The sequence below is a fragment of the Mchenga conophoros genome, linkage group LG9, assembly GCF_057382185.1.
Source record: "Mchenga conophoros isolate Kocher_MC1m ecotype Shallow Benthic linkage group LG9, M_conophoros_male_GT1.1, whole genome shotgun sequence".
In the NCBI taxonomy this organism is placed as follows: domain Eukaryota; kingdom Metazoa; phylum Chordata; class Actinopteri; order Cichliformes; family Cichlidae; genus Mchenga; species Mchenga conophoros.
This window is the reverse complement of record NC_140534.1, coordinates 4,939,899-4,953,730: the sequence shown is the minus strand read 5'-3', so window position 1 is coordinate 4,953,730 and position 13,832 is coordinate 4,939,899.

Genomic DNA, 13,832 nt, shown 5'->3' with positions numbered 1-13,832 from the left:
TCCATCAAGCGCTAGCATTTCCAGTGGTGGTAATCATTAATTCTGCAATTTTAATCCCTATTTGCATTTTATTTGGTCCAAAAACAGTTATGTACAAAACGACGGAGAACACGGCAGCTCCGTACAGAGACAGAGTTCACGCAAAGGCAAAAGAAAAGTACAAGGAAAAAATCAAAGGAGTTGAAAGAGTCAGACCCATACGAGCATACAGAGTGGAGTAAGTACTGCCCAACTTTCATCACACACATATTTATTATTATATGGTCCAAAATGTTTAGTAACTTCAGATCCCTGCAACAAGCCCAGGTGCAGTTTACTTTGGTGATTTGGACGATTCCATCTCACAGCTGTTGTTAAACTTCTTTTCCTTTATCTCCTGTACAGGCCAACGCATGTATTTGACGTTTCAGGTTGTAGTATTACACAACATTTTCAGATCTAATAGAAATAAAATAAGTGTTTCATAATTCACTCAATTTATTGTCATTATTTATAACTAGCATTATTGCTTCATGCTATTATTGAATCTCACAAGAAAGAGTCAAAATTGTATTCCATTGTGCTTTATTAGCTGCTTCAGTGAAAAACAAATCAACAATGCAAAAAAAACAAAAAAACAAAACATATCAAAACAACATACTGGAAAATGGTTATTCATCACTTGCTTGCTTCAATACAACACTTGGGCAGATGTATGCTTGACGTTTCGTGTTTTGATCTCGCTCTCTCTCTTAACCGATCAAATCTGGCTGTGGTAGCAGCTTTAAACTCGGTCTGACCCAGGCTGATAGAGGGGCCCAGTCTGGATCGCATTCCTGCATTTTGTAGGCTGGTTTTCCTACAAAACACAACAAACATTAGCCCGCAAAGCCACAGTGAACAAAGCAGCATAGCGCAATGTTATGATAAATTACGTAATAACTACAACAGAAGACGTACCTCTGTGGGAATGCTTGGAGCAGACTAACCTGTGAGCTGGAGTGTTCTGGAACGTTATATTTGGTCTTTGAATGGCTGCAATCCAGGCCATCCGTCGCCTCTTTGTTACTTCGGTAACACGGCTTGAACAATTTCTCTTCCACGATGGAATCCGATAACAACCGATCTCTTTACCCGTCGGCTTCCCGTGGCTGTCGTGCGACCGGCTATTGCAGTTAATAATACAACAGCTTCTTGCCATTTTTTGTGTTTCTTTTTATCGCTGTGTGACTGTTTTCTTGTGAAAGCCTGCGCGCGCTAGTACCGCTTGCCACTCGTACCTACAATTCTTTGCGGTTTTACGCCGGAAATGACGTCACATTTTCAATCTCTGTAGGAAGATGTAGGCAACACCAGACTGCAGATGAGCTGCATACAGGGCTGGACTGGGACAAAAAAATATAGGAAAAATCATAAAGCCTTTGAATGAAAACAAACGCTGTTGTGACAGTGATGTACACTGTTTTGATGGTATATATGAATCAATCTATCAATCCTTTGTTGTAAGATTCAGATAATTACTTTTTAAAAGTGAGACATTTTAAATGAGAATAAGAAAGAAAAGTATTTCTTTGTGCCCCCCTTTCCCTGTTAATGCCCTACATGCCCCCCTGGCAACACTTTGCTAGACCCGCCCCTGCACAGTTACCAGCTGTCAGCTACCTAAAAAAGGATCCTGGGGTTATTTGTCTCTCAGAAACAGTTCATAACTTCCCTTCAACTCATTCATGTCACCTAAAAGGTAAACCTGTTTCTCCATCACCTGTTCAGCTCTGATGATCCAGTAAGGACATCTCCTGGTTTCATCTTCATGTTTTTCCTCTCACCAGATAACCAAACCGACATCATGACCTGCAGTTTTACAGCTGTGGCTCCAGCAAACATCAGCTGATACTAGAAATTAATATTAAATAAATTCTAACAGATCTGATCAAGCTTAAACGTGCTGCTGCTGTTTAACGCGACATTCACTGGTTTCCTCTTTCTGGCGCAAAGTGGGCGATAAACAAACAAGAGAGACGGGACTTGCGACAGAAAAAACGATCAGCTGATCATTGATCAGTTTCTTGATTGAAGTAGAAACAGGAGAGGGAGGGAGAGAATGAGAGAAGAACAGGCAGCTGTGCAGCATAACGACAGAATAACTCCAGCTTTGTGTCTTTTTCATTGTAGCTGAAGTTCGGGACAAACTCTTCCTTTTTCATCTCAATACAAAAATAATATTTTCTCTGAATACGAGAATTCCGTTTTTTAGGGGACGGTTGGAAACTCTAATAATTAACCTTATGAACAAAATAAAGTTCACTATCAGTAACATCATAGCACCCACCCAGCTGTATAGAAACTCCGTCATGCTAGCTAGAACGCAGTACGAGTTATTGTAACTGACTCTAAAAAGTCAGCATAACGAAAATAAACTCCACCTAAACTTGGTTTATATCTGACCCAGATAGACTGCAGGTCATAACTTCTTACCTGAAGTTCAGTTCACCTGACACTCGGCCGCCTCGGGTCTCTTTTCCTTCTGCGTCCCTTTTCCTTCATCCACCTGCTGGCCTCCACCACTTGCTAATGTTACTGAATCTGTGGAAGCTCCGCGATAGCCACCACACGAAGTAACGAATAACGACCCTATCTAAATCCCAGTAATGACTAACGTGTTCCTGATTTTGGCATAATAATTAGTTACCGTGCTCGTTACCACAATAATAACGTAGTTACTGTAACACGTTACTTAATAACGCATTAGTCCCAACACTGGTGTCAGAACAATCAGGTGATGGCTGTCTCCAGGTAGAGAACAGGAGGAGTGATACACCTGCTATCAGACCAGCAGGTATCAGGCTGTGATGTTCTCCTTTATAGTGGACACAAATATTTAGAGTGACACAAATAATTTGTGTGGTATCTTAGTGCAGCGGTCCCCAACCCCCGGGCCTCGGACCGGTACCGGCCCGTGAGTCGTTTGGTACCGGGCCGTGAGAGTTGAGGCTCAGGTCTGAAATGTGTGGGTTTTCAGGGTTTTTATTGATTTTCAGCGTTATTTTGTTATCGTTTTTATCGTTAACTCGGTTTTCCTGGGTCTTTTCACGTGTGTTATGAATAAATCTTCTTTTTTTCGGTACTGGTACTAGTTTTATTTTGTTGTATTTGACACCTCAAAGGCCGGTCCGTGAAAATATTGTCGGGCATAAACCGTCCGTGGCGCAAAAAAGGTTGGGGACCGCTGTTCTTAGTGAATGCAGAACAGCTGATTGTTCTGTGAATAGTTTGAAATGGTTATTAAAAAAGAGGGTAAAAGGTAAATGGCTGCAAATAACTTTGTTGTTTGGAAAACTTGTGCATAGGATTTTAAAATTAACAATTTATATTTGCATTTAAAGTTATGAAATATGATGCATTAAACATGTTTGTGGTTACAGTAAAAAATACAACTTTTTCTACTCAGATTTTATGTTTTTTGTCTGATTTTAAATCAATTGTGTTAATACAGTTTGTCAAAATGTAAACATAACTGTAAATTCAGACACGTGAGGTTGTGCTGATGATACCAAACAAGGCAAAGTAAAACGTTTTTAAAGGTGAAATGTAGAGGAAACATCAAAAGTAGTAAAAATTATACCCTGGGAAAAATGTTAAACATTTTTTTTCAAAGTATCACAATAGTTACTTTTCAAGTAATTAATTACTTTTAGAATCTTGTAACTCAGTTACTTTTTTGAAGAAGTAACTAGTAACTATAATTAATTACTTTTTCAAAGTAACTTGCCCAACACTGGAATTCATTTAGCAATAGTTACCTGTTCACAGTGTACTACAGCTTTTTCTCAGTCACCTTGGTATTTTCCCCACGAGTTGAAATTCTCAATCGGTAAAACCTGTTTCTTATAAGAGTTAAAAATGAATCAAGACATTACAGATGATACGTCAAAGGCTGCTGCTCTCCCAATGTTCCTCCGACATCCTGTCAATCACAGCAATAAAGATGTTTGGTCATTTGTTTGAAACACAGTCTTAACAGTGAGGCCTGATTATTTTCACTCACATTTATACAGAATTCCTTCCTTTGTAAAGACGAAGAGCACAAACATGTCCATGTATCACTGCAGATCAACTTGTTGCCCTGATTGATATGGAGCGAGTGGAAGCAGCAAAAAAACAGACACATTACATGTGCGTTACAGATGGCTGCACAACTACAAAAACTAACTGTGTTGCCATTGTGACTCGAAAATAATGCCTTAAAACATATAAAGCTGAGGCTCTAGTCCCACACAATTACACAAATCCATATCGTAATCAGCATACACACATGACCTTTTTTTTCTACTCTTCAGTATGAACACATAACCAACAACAGAAAGAAATGTTTAAAAAAAAGCAGCCCCCAAAAGACTTCAAAGACTTCAAAGTAGAAATGGAGGGTACAGTGCTGTAAGCCTCACTGCTCATCACTGCCTTTGTTACCTGTTGAAGATCAGGCTGCTGGGCTCAGCATGCACTCAGTTATAACATCACTCTGGGTTCTTCTCTAGCTTTATATTACAATACTGTCTGTGCAGATGCTTGCAATGAGCTGATGCAGTGTTAACAGTATAATGCCATTGTTTCTGTCATGAGCCCAGTTTGCACTTTACCATCCTGATCTTGTTCTTTCGTGCAATGAGTAAAGAAATATCCGCATTTCCACTCCGCAAAAGTTGTATAGACTGCTCTGCCATATTCCTCATCCCTGCACATGTGAAATAAGCAGTTTTTAGTGTAGGAAAAGAAAAAAAAGGTATGTTTGATCTTTATTTCATTGTATTTTCCATCCATCCATCCATCTTCATCCGCTTTATCTGGGGCCGGGTTGCGGGGGCAGCAGCCTAAGCAGAGAAGCCCAGACCTCCCTCTCCCCAGCCACCTCCTCCAGTTTATCCGGGGGAACACCAAGGCGTTCCCAGGCCAGCCGAGAGATACAGTGGGGCAAAAAAGTATTTAGTCAGCCACCGATTGTGCAAGTTCCCCCACCTAAAATGATGACAGAGGTCAGTAATTTGCACCAGAGGTACACTTCAACTGTGAGAGACAGAATGTGAAAAAAAAAAATCCATGAATCCACATGGTAGGATTTGTAAAGAATTTATTCGTAAATCAGGGTGGAAAATAAGTATTTGGTCAATAACAAAAATACAACTCAATACTTTGTAACATAACCTTTGTTGGCAATAACAGAGGTCAAACATTTACTATAGGTCTTTACCAGGTTTGCACACACAGTAGCTGGTATTTTGGCCCATTCCTCCATGCAGATCTTCTCGAGAGCAGTGATGTTTTGGGGCTGTCGCCGAGCAACACGGACTTTCAACTCCCGCCACAGATTTTCTATGGGGTTGAGGTCTGGAGACTGGCTAGGCCACTCCAGGACTTTCAAATGCTTCTTACGGAGCCACTCCTTTGTTGCCCGGGCGGTGTGTTTTGGATCATTGTCATGTTGGAAGACCCAGCCTCGTTTCATCTTCAAAGTTCTCACTGATGGAAGGAGGTTTTGGCTCAAAATCTCACGATACATGGCCCCATTCATTCTGTCCTTAACACGGATCAGTCGTCCTGTCCCCTTGGCAGAAAAACAGCCCCATAGCATGATGTTTCCACTAGAGATGGCACGATACCACTTTTTTATGTCCGATACCGATACCGATATCATAAATTTGGATATCTGCCGATACCGATATGAATCCGATATAGTGTTTTTTAATCAACAAAACTGTTTTTTTAAATATCTTGCTGCATTTTGTATAAGTTCATACTCAAGTTTAAAACAACAACTACACTAAAGCTATTCTGTTATACCTGTATGCAAAAAAAAAAATTTCATAGTTCAGCAATACTGATCAATCTAATAAACTTAAACCTACACCATCCTCCCTATTCTGGTATTTTAAAGAGTACTTAGCATAAATATTAAGCAACCTAACTAATAGGGTTCCAACTCCCAGCAACAACAAAAATAAATAAATAAAAAATAGGGAACCACCCCTCACACTCCACCTCATGATGCTTAATCAACGTAATCAACCTTAATTTGATGCAGTGTGAAAAAAAATGCACAGAAATCAATTATTTTTCAAGAAATATTAAATAGATTCAACATCTTTCTTCAACAAAATTGCAGACTGCACAGATGGTACCTTCCCAAAGGAAAAAGTACTATAGCTTACTAGGGTATATATATTAGACTTAATAGTTACTATATACAGTAATTGACTTCTATTCATTTTACATCAAATTAAAACTTTGGGTGTCAGATAATTATTTATTAAAAGCTAGATATTTTAAATGAGAATAAGAAAGAAAAGTATGTCTTTGTGCCCCCTTTTCCCTGTTAATGCCCTATCGGCCCCCCTGGCTAAACTTTGCTAGATCCGCCCCTGCACAGTTACCAGCGTCAGCTGTAGAAAAAGATCCTCGAGTAGAAATTAATAATAAATACATTCTAACAACAGCTGATCAAGCTTAAACGTGCTGCTGTTGTTCAGCCGCTGGTTTCCTCTTTCTGGTGCAAAGTGGGCCAAAAGCAAACTAGAGACACGGACTCGCGACAGAAAAGCCGATCAGCTGATCGTTAAGCAGTTTCATGATTGAAGTAGCAGCCGGAGAGGCAGTCGCTTGTTAAGCTTAACGCAGGAATGCTTTACAAACATTCAGAGATGGACTTACACACTTGCTTTACTTCTCTCGGGGATAACTTTGTCGGAGATGAAATGCCGGGTTGCTATCCAGACCACCGACAGGTCCCGCATGCCACAGCCGCTCTATCACGTGATGCATACTGCTCTGACGTGCTAACGTTCTGAGGTGAGTTACGGTGTGTTGCAAGTTTTGTGAGGTGCTTTCGTGATATTTAATGGATCGGATTACATTTTTTATTTTTCTCCGATATCCGATCCAGTAACTTAGGTCAGTATCGGACCGATACCGATACGTAATATCGGATCGGTCCATCTCTAGTTTTCACCCCCATGCTTCACAGTAGGTATGGTGTTCTTGGGATGCAACTCAGTATTCTTCTTCCTCCAAACACGACGAGTTGAGTTTATACCAAAAAGTTCTACTTTGGTTTCATCTGACCACATGACATTCTCCCAATCCTCTGCTGTATCATCCATGTGCTCTCTGGCAAACTTCAGACGGGCCTGGACATGCACTGGCTTCAGCAGCGGAACACGTCTGGCACTGCGGGATTTGATTCCCTGCCGTTGTAGTGTGTTACTGATGGTGACCTTTGTTACTTTGGTCCCAGCTCTCTGCAGGTCATTCACCAGGTCCCCCCGTGTGGTTCTGGGATCTTTGCTCACCGTTCTCATGATCATTTTGACCCCACGGGATGAGATCTTGCGTGGAGCCCCAGATCGAGGGAGATTATCAGTGGTCTTGTATGTCTTCCATTTTCTGATGATTGCTCCCACAGTTGATTTTTTCACACCAAGCTGCTTGCCTATTGTAGATTCACTCTTCCCAGTCTGGTGCAGGTCTACAATACTTTTCCTGGTGTCCTTCGAAAGCTCTTTGGTCTTGGCCATGGCGGAGTTTGGAGTCTGACTGTTTGAGGCTATGGACAGGTGTCTTTTATACAGATGATGAGTTCAAACAGGTGCCATTCATACAGGTAACGAGTGGGGGACAGAAAAGCTTCTTACAGAAGACGTTACAGGTCTGTGAGAGCCAGAGATTTTCCTTGTTTGAGGTGACCAAATACTTATTTTCCACCCTGATTTACGTATAAATTCTTTACAAATCCTACCATGTGAATTCATGGATTTTTTTTTCACATTCTGTCTCTCACAGTTGAAGTGTACCTCTGGTGCAAATTACTGACCTCTGTCATCATTTTAAGTGGGGGAACTTACACAATCGGTGGCTGACTAAATACTTTTTTGCCCCACTGTATAATCCTCCCGGTGGGACATGCCCAGAAAACCTCACCCAGGAGGCGCCCAGGAGGCATCCTTGTCAGATGCCCAAACCATCTCAGCTGGCTCCTTTCGATGTGGAGGAGCAGCGGCTCTACTCTGAGCCCCTCCCGGATGGCGAGCTTGTATTTTATTGTATTGTATTGAATTTTATTTTATTCTTCTTCCACAGCATGTCTTTATCCTGTCTTCCTTCTCTCACCCCAACCGGTCGCAGCAGATGGCCCCGCCCCTCCCTGAGCCTGGTTCTGCTGGAGGTTTCTTCCTGTTAAAAGGGAGTTTTTCCTTCCCACTGTCGCCAAAGTGCTTGATTATAGGGGGTCATCTGATTGTTGGGTTTTTCTCTGTATGTATTATTGTAGAGTTGATCTTCCAATGGCCTTGAGGCGACTGTTGTTGTGATTTGTTGCTGTATAAATCAATCAATCAATCAATCAATTAAATGAATTATTTTGTTCTGCAGGTAACTGAAGAATCGTTGTAATGCAAGTAACAACATAACTGTAACTGCAATGTTTTTACTGAATATAATACAATAACACATTACATTGCTGTCTTACTAAAAGTAGTGAGATTACTGTACAGGGCACAAAACAACTATGAAACATGGAGAATGATTTAAATGATTATACTTATATCTTACACTTGAAGGTTCGTTATGTGGATGTTTCCTTTACTCTCTGCACACCTCGACAACAACAAAACACTTCCTGTACATTCCTCATGATACTTCACTGGCCAATCAGAAGCCAGGAAATCCTATATTCGGATAAATGCAGGGAAACTAACTAGGTAGGTTCAACACATACTTGTTACTGTTTTGAAAGTGCACGTGCAAACATTCAGATATGTAAACATGTAACCACCAAATGGGTAAATAACTAGCTCTATAACCCTCATAAACACCTCTTCGTTTATCAAACAACATATAAATTTACTTCTACACTTCTAGAAATATTTTCAGTGGATTTGTACATCTCACAGTGTTGTTTCCCACATCTTCTCATCAGGAACAGCAACTTCTCATCAGGATCCCCTGGGAGCTGGGATCTTTATTAAAACATCCCAGCTCCCAGGGCAGCATGTTGAATGTGTCTGGTCTACAATTTGAACGCAGATAATGTTTCTTTTTCAGCTTCTGACAGGGGGCATGTAAGACATACTCGAAGCTCAACTTGAAGTTCACATTAACCAAATCACACAATTTTTGTTCTGTGCCTTTAAGTGATTTTTATAACAGTTACACTCACACAGTCACCTCTAATGGATGCACCTGGACTGCAGGAGGCAGTGACTGAACAGCCAATCCTTCCATTAGTAGATGACCTGCTAAACTTCCTGAACCAAATGAAATACAAGTTCTTTCTAGATATGGCGATCCATTTATTGGCCGCAGATTCGGGTCGTCCAGTGATTCTGCAATGTTTTGCTACTTTAGTATACTATTGTACACAGCAAAGTGCTGTTATATAAGTGCCACACAATTCATTCTCATAACATAGTGCACAATATGTTTTGTTCTTAGTTGTTAGACGGTTCCCTAAGAAGATTTATTTTACGTAAAATGTCACAGAAGAATATTTACTCATTTATTTCTTTATCAGTTGTTGGTGTTGTGTTGGATTTTTTTCTCCCATATAGTGATTCTGAAGTGAGTGTTTATACTGTTATAGTGAAAAGTTGAATTTAGAAAATCTAGTTGATTAAATTCTGTACTGTACATTTCATTTATGCACTGTATGTTTAGATGCCCTATGAAGATAATCAAGAACATTTATCATGGTTTCATAATTGTCATAAACGTTTTACCTAATATATATATATATATATATATATATATATTCAATTCTATAATTTTTTTATTTTATTTTATATATACAACATTCGTTTGACTGGGAGGGTCCTTCATATTTTAAATTGCATTTTCAGAGTACCTCACCAAGAAAGTTAATTATTACAAGGTTATAGAACAACTATAAAAAAGATGAAAGCAGCAAAAATAAAGCAAATGATATAACACACAATAAAGATATTACCAAGTCCAGCTAAAGGCCAGAAATGATTTCCTTAGCTACAGAACTTACATACAAAGCCAAAGAAGATCTTTTTAATAAATATCCTCAGATAATATCTACAATCACTGGAGATTAGTTGAGTTATCCCTCAGAAAAATGTTATGAAATCAGGTATTACTCATCCAGCTTTGTACGTTATTTTATCCTGTGCTGATTTTGATCATTGATACAATTATTCATTAATGTTAAATGTTTTTATAATTAGCAGTGATAAGAGATTGCTGATGTTTAAACTCAGTGCTGTTTTTAATGGATCATCTGTAAGAGGTCACAGGGCAAAATCCTTCACGGTAATTCACTGTAAAAAGCTTGGTACGTTTTTTAGACTTGTTTTTTAGAGGTTTGTCTGACCACGTCATTCTGATGTGACAGCAGACCAAAACAAATAAACAGATACAGGTATGTTAAGTACAGCTCGTGGTTCAGTACCTTGTGGCACCGCCTTTACCAGCAGTAATTAATATTTGTTCTGTTTGACATTATCAGTCCGTCACATCTTTGTGGAGGTATTTTGGCTCATTCTTCTTAACAGTATTGCCTCAGTTTATTCAGGTTTGCAGGTAATCATTAGGTTGAGGTCTGGCCTTTGACTAGCCCATTTTCCTTTTATTCCCAGTCTCTTGTAGATTTGCTCCGGTGCTTTGGATCATTGTCCTGTTGCATGACCCAATTACAGCCAGCCTTTGGCTATTGGACAGATGGCCTCACATTTGGCTTTAGAAATCTTTGGTGTACAAAATAATTCACATTTAACTCAGTGACTGCAAGATGTCCAGGCTCTTTGGCTCCAAAACACACTCAAATCCTCACCTCTCCACCACTGTGCTTTGCAGTTGTTATGAGGTGTTTGTGCTATGCTGTGTTTGGTTTTTGCCAATACTAGCATTGTGTATCAGGGCCAGACATCTCCGTTTTGATCTTGTCTGAAAAAAGAACATTGTATTAGATCGCTCGTGGCTTGCTGGAACTTTGCAAATCTAAGGCATGCTCCCATGGTTTTCTTAGAGTGAAGAAGTTTTCTTCTGGCAACCTTTCCAAACTTTTTCACTCTTCGATCTCTGTAGAGCTGCTGTGTCTTTTAGTTTAGTTTCTCTAAACATCGCACAGTCTGCTCTTAAGTTGAATTTGCTGAAATGTCCAATCCTGGGAAGATTGTGGCTTTCTGTTAAGACAGACCTAAATGCTACAGATCTGCAAACTGGCCACACATCAGCTTTTATAAAGGTGGTTACGCTAGCTGCATTTGATTGCTTAGTTTTCACAGCATGCTCTGCAATCCTGTAAAAACTATGTCACATAATTGTATCTGTAAAATTAGACGTACTAACAGAATCATTTTATTCATCTAAGCTCAGATTCATCTGTAAAATTGAAAACACTCTGTTTCCAAGCTTTATTGTGGTTCTTCTAAATGTAGTGTAAAGATTCTGTTGGCAGTGTAGTATATGGGGAAGCCTGATTAGCCGCACTTCAACATACAGGTTGTTTGTTGCTTTGGCTAAAATGTTTCTACTCCCATCTGCTTTGCTGGTGTGTTTACTCACTGTGTGCGAGACAATACATTAGTATACACCTGTTGAGACTGCATGCTACACAGATTATAATTCACGTTTGTTTACTGTCAGAAAAAAAGCTCATAACAGGTGTTCTATTAAAGCAACACAGTGTGCTAACATCATCATTACAAAACTGAACTCACTGGATTTAACATGAATTCGAGGTCCCCCACTTTCAGACTCCATTAGTCTTTATCAAACCTCATCATGGAAACCTTGGTGTTTGGTGTGGACGTTAACTACACAGCTCCAACACCCTATGTGCTGATTAAGCACTCGAATATCTACTGTTACTCTTACATTAATTTGATTTTGTCTCATGTGAGGTCTGAAATGACACCAAAATAATGATGAAGAGCTACAGCTACTAACAGGGCTACTGTGTTTGGATATTAAATGTAAAAATAATAATAATTGAGGCAGGTATGTCGATTTTTCTAAAGGTTTGAGTGTCTTAAAGGAAAGTGTGAATGGAAAAGATTACAAGCAATTCTGTAACCATTTATTGTGTTAGAAACATAAAACATACAAACCATGCCTTTATTAATAAGGCACAAAACACTGTTATATATTAAACTGGTTTTTGATTTCAAATAGATAAACATTTTGTAATTTTGTTTTGTTTTTAATACATTCACCACCTAAGTATATTATTAGAGTGCAATTTGCAAAAAGGTTTGTAAAAAAAAATTCTGTTAAGTAGCCTCAATATACTGACGGCACTTTTATCACTGTGCGCTGTGATGTACAGCACCTCTTGATCTATGTTTTGCTGACTCAAAGGCTACTTAAATCAGTACAGAAGCAGAGTGAGGCAGAATTATGTGTAAGAATAGAAAATGTATACAAAGTACACAGTATCAACCTACTACACGCTAAGCTCTGATTTCTTAATGAAACAAAAATGTGCAAAAATCAATGACACTTATTTATTAAAAAAAAATACATTAATGGTATAAAAATAATGATTTGTTTTGTGTGGGTTGTGTGGCGTTTTTGAGGAAATGAAGGTCCGGACATGAAATAAACATCTTGTGTCTGGGATGCATCGCCGGTTCTATTTCAAATAGTTTGAACCGTCAGAAAATTGCTTCTTTTTTTAAGTTGTGAGTGAGTATACAGCAGCAAAGTCAATGCAGTGGTCGGCTGTACTCCACCACTCTCCCCAGTGTGAAGCAACAACTAGTTACCACTCACGGATTCTGCTGTCTGTCATGCCAAAGTCATCTAAGCAGGGCAAGCACACAATGTTATCTGATTTCCAGCTATGGCTGAGAAGTTCGCTGTATCACCGAGTGAACAGAGAAGAAACTCGACATCTGCTTTTTGGGGGCAAAGTTTCTAATGCAGCTCACAGTTAGTTCACTTGATAAGAGTTTCAGAACAAAGTTCAAGTTTCAATACATTTGATGTTTAGTTTAATAAAAGCAACAAAGTAGAGTATAATGTGGAGTAAGCTCTGATAAATGATAGTGGGTTATAGTTTGCTGCTGTCTTTTTGGCTGCCTATTTTCTTGAGCTTTTTAAGTCATTGTTTAGGAAATTACTTAATTTAAATTTAATTAAAACAAGGGAAAAAAAGTTCCACTCATTCCATTTTCAGTTCATAGCGTGACAGTTCATTAACTGTGCTGTAAAACTCCTCCAGGAAAATCATTTGCAACCATGTAATAGAAAATATATTTCATAAAATAAGATCTAAGAAATTCTTTCCAGATAAAAATCTGGGAGCCCTGCTGTGAGAACAGGGAAGCCTCTTCCAAACGGTCATGTGGAAATCTGCATTTGTAACCCTCTGCTTTGATATAGAATATTTGATCAAATTTATTGTTGGGTTATGAGCAAACTAATCATAGCACCACACTAAATTCAAAGGGTTTAACACAAAGCACACGATCTTAGTAATCTCTTTCAGTCCTTGTGTTTCCCTTTACATGGTTTTGCATCAACCGCTTGCTGGTGTGTCTGTGGATATATACAGCGTGGGCCATTTATATGGATTCACCGTAATAACATGGGAATGGTTGGTGATATTAAAGTCCTGTTTGTGGCACATTAGTATATGTGAGGGGGCAAACTCCTCAAGATGGGTGGTGACCATGGTGGCCATTTAGAAGTCGGCCATCTTGGATACAACTTTTGTTTTTTCAATAGGAAGAGGGCCATGTGACACATCAAACTTATTGGTAATGTCACAAGAAAAACAATGGTGTGCTTGGTTTCAACGTAACTTTATTCTTTCATGAGTTATTTACAAGTTTCTGATC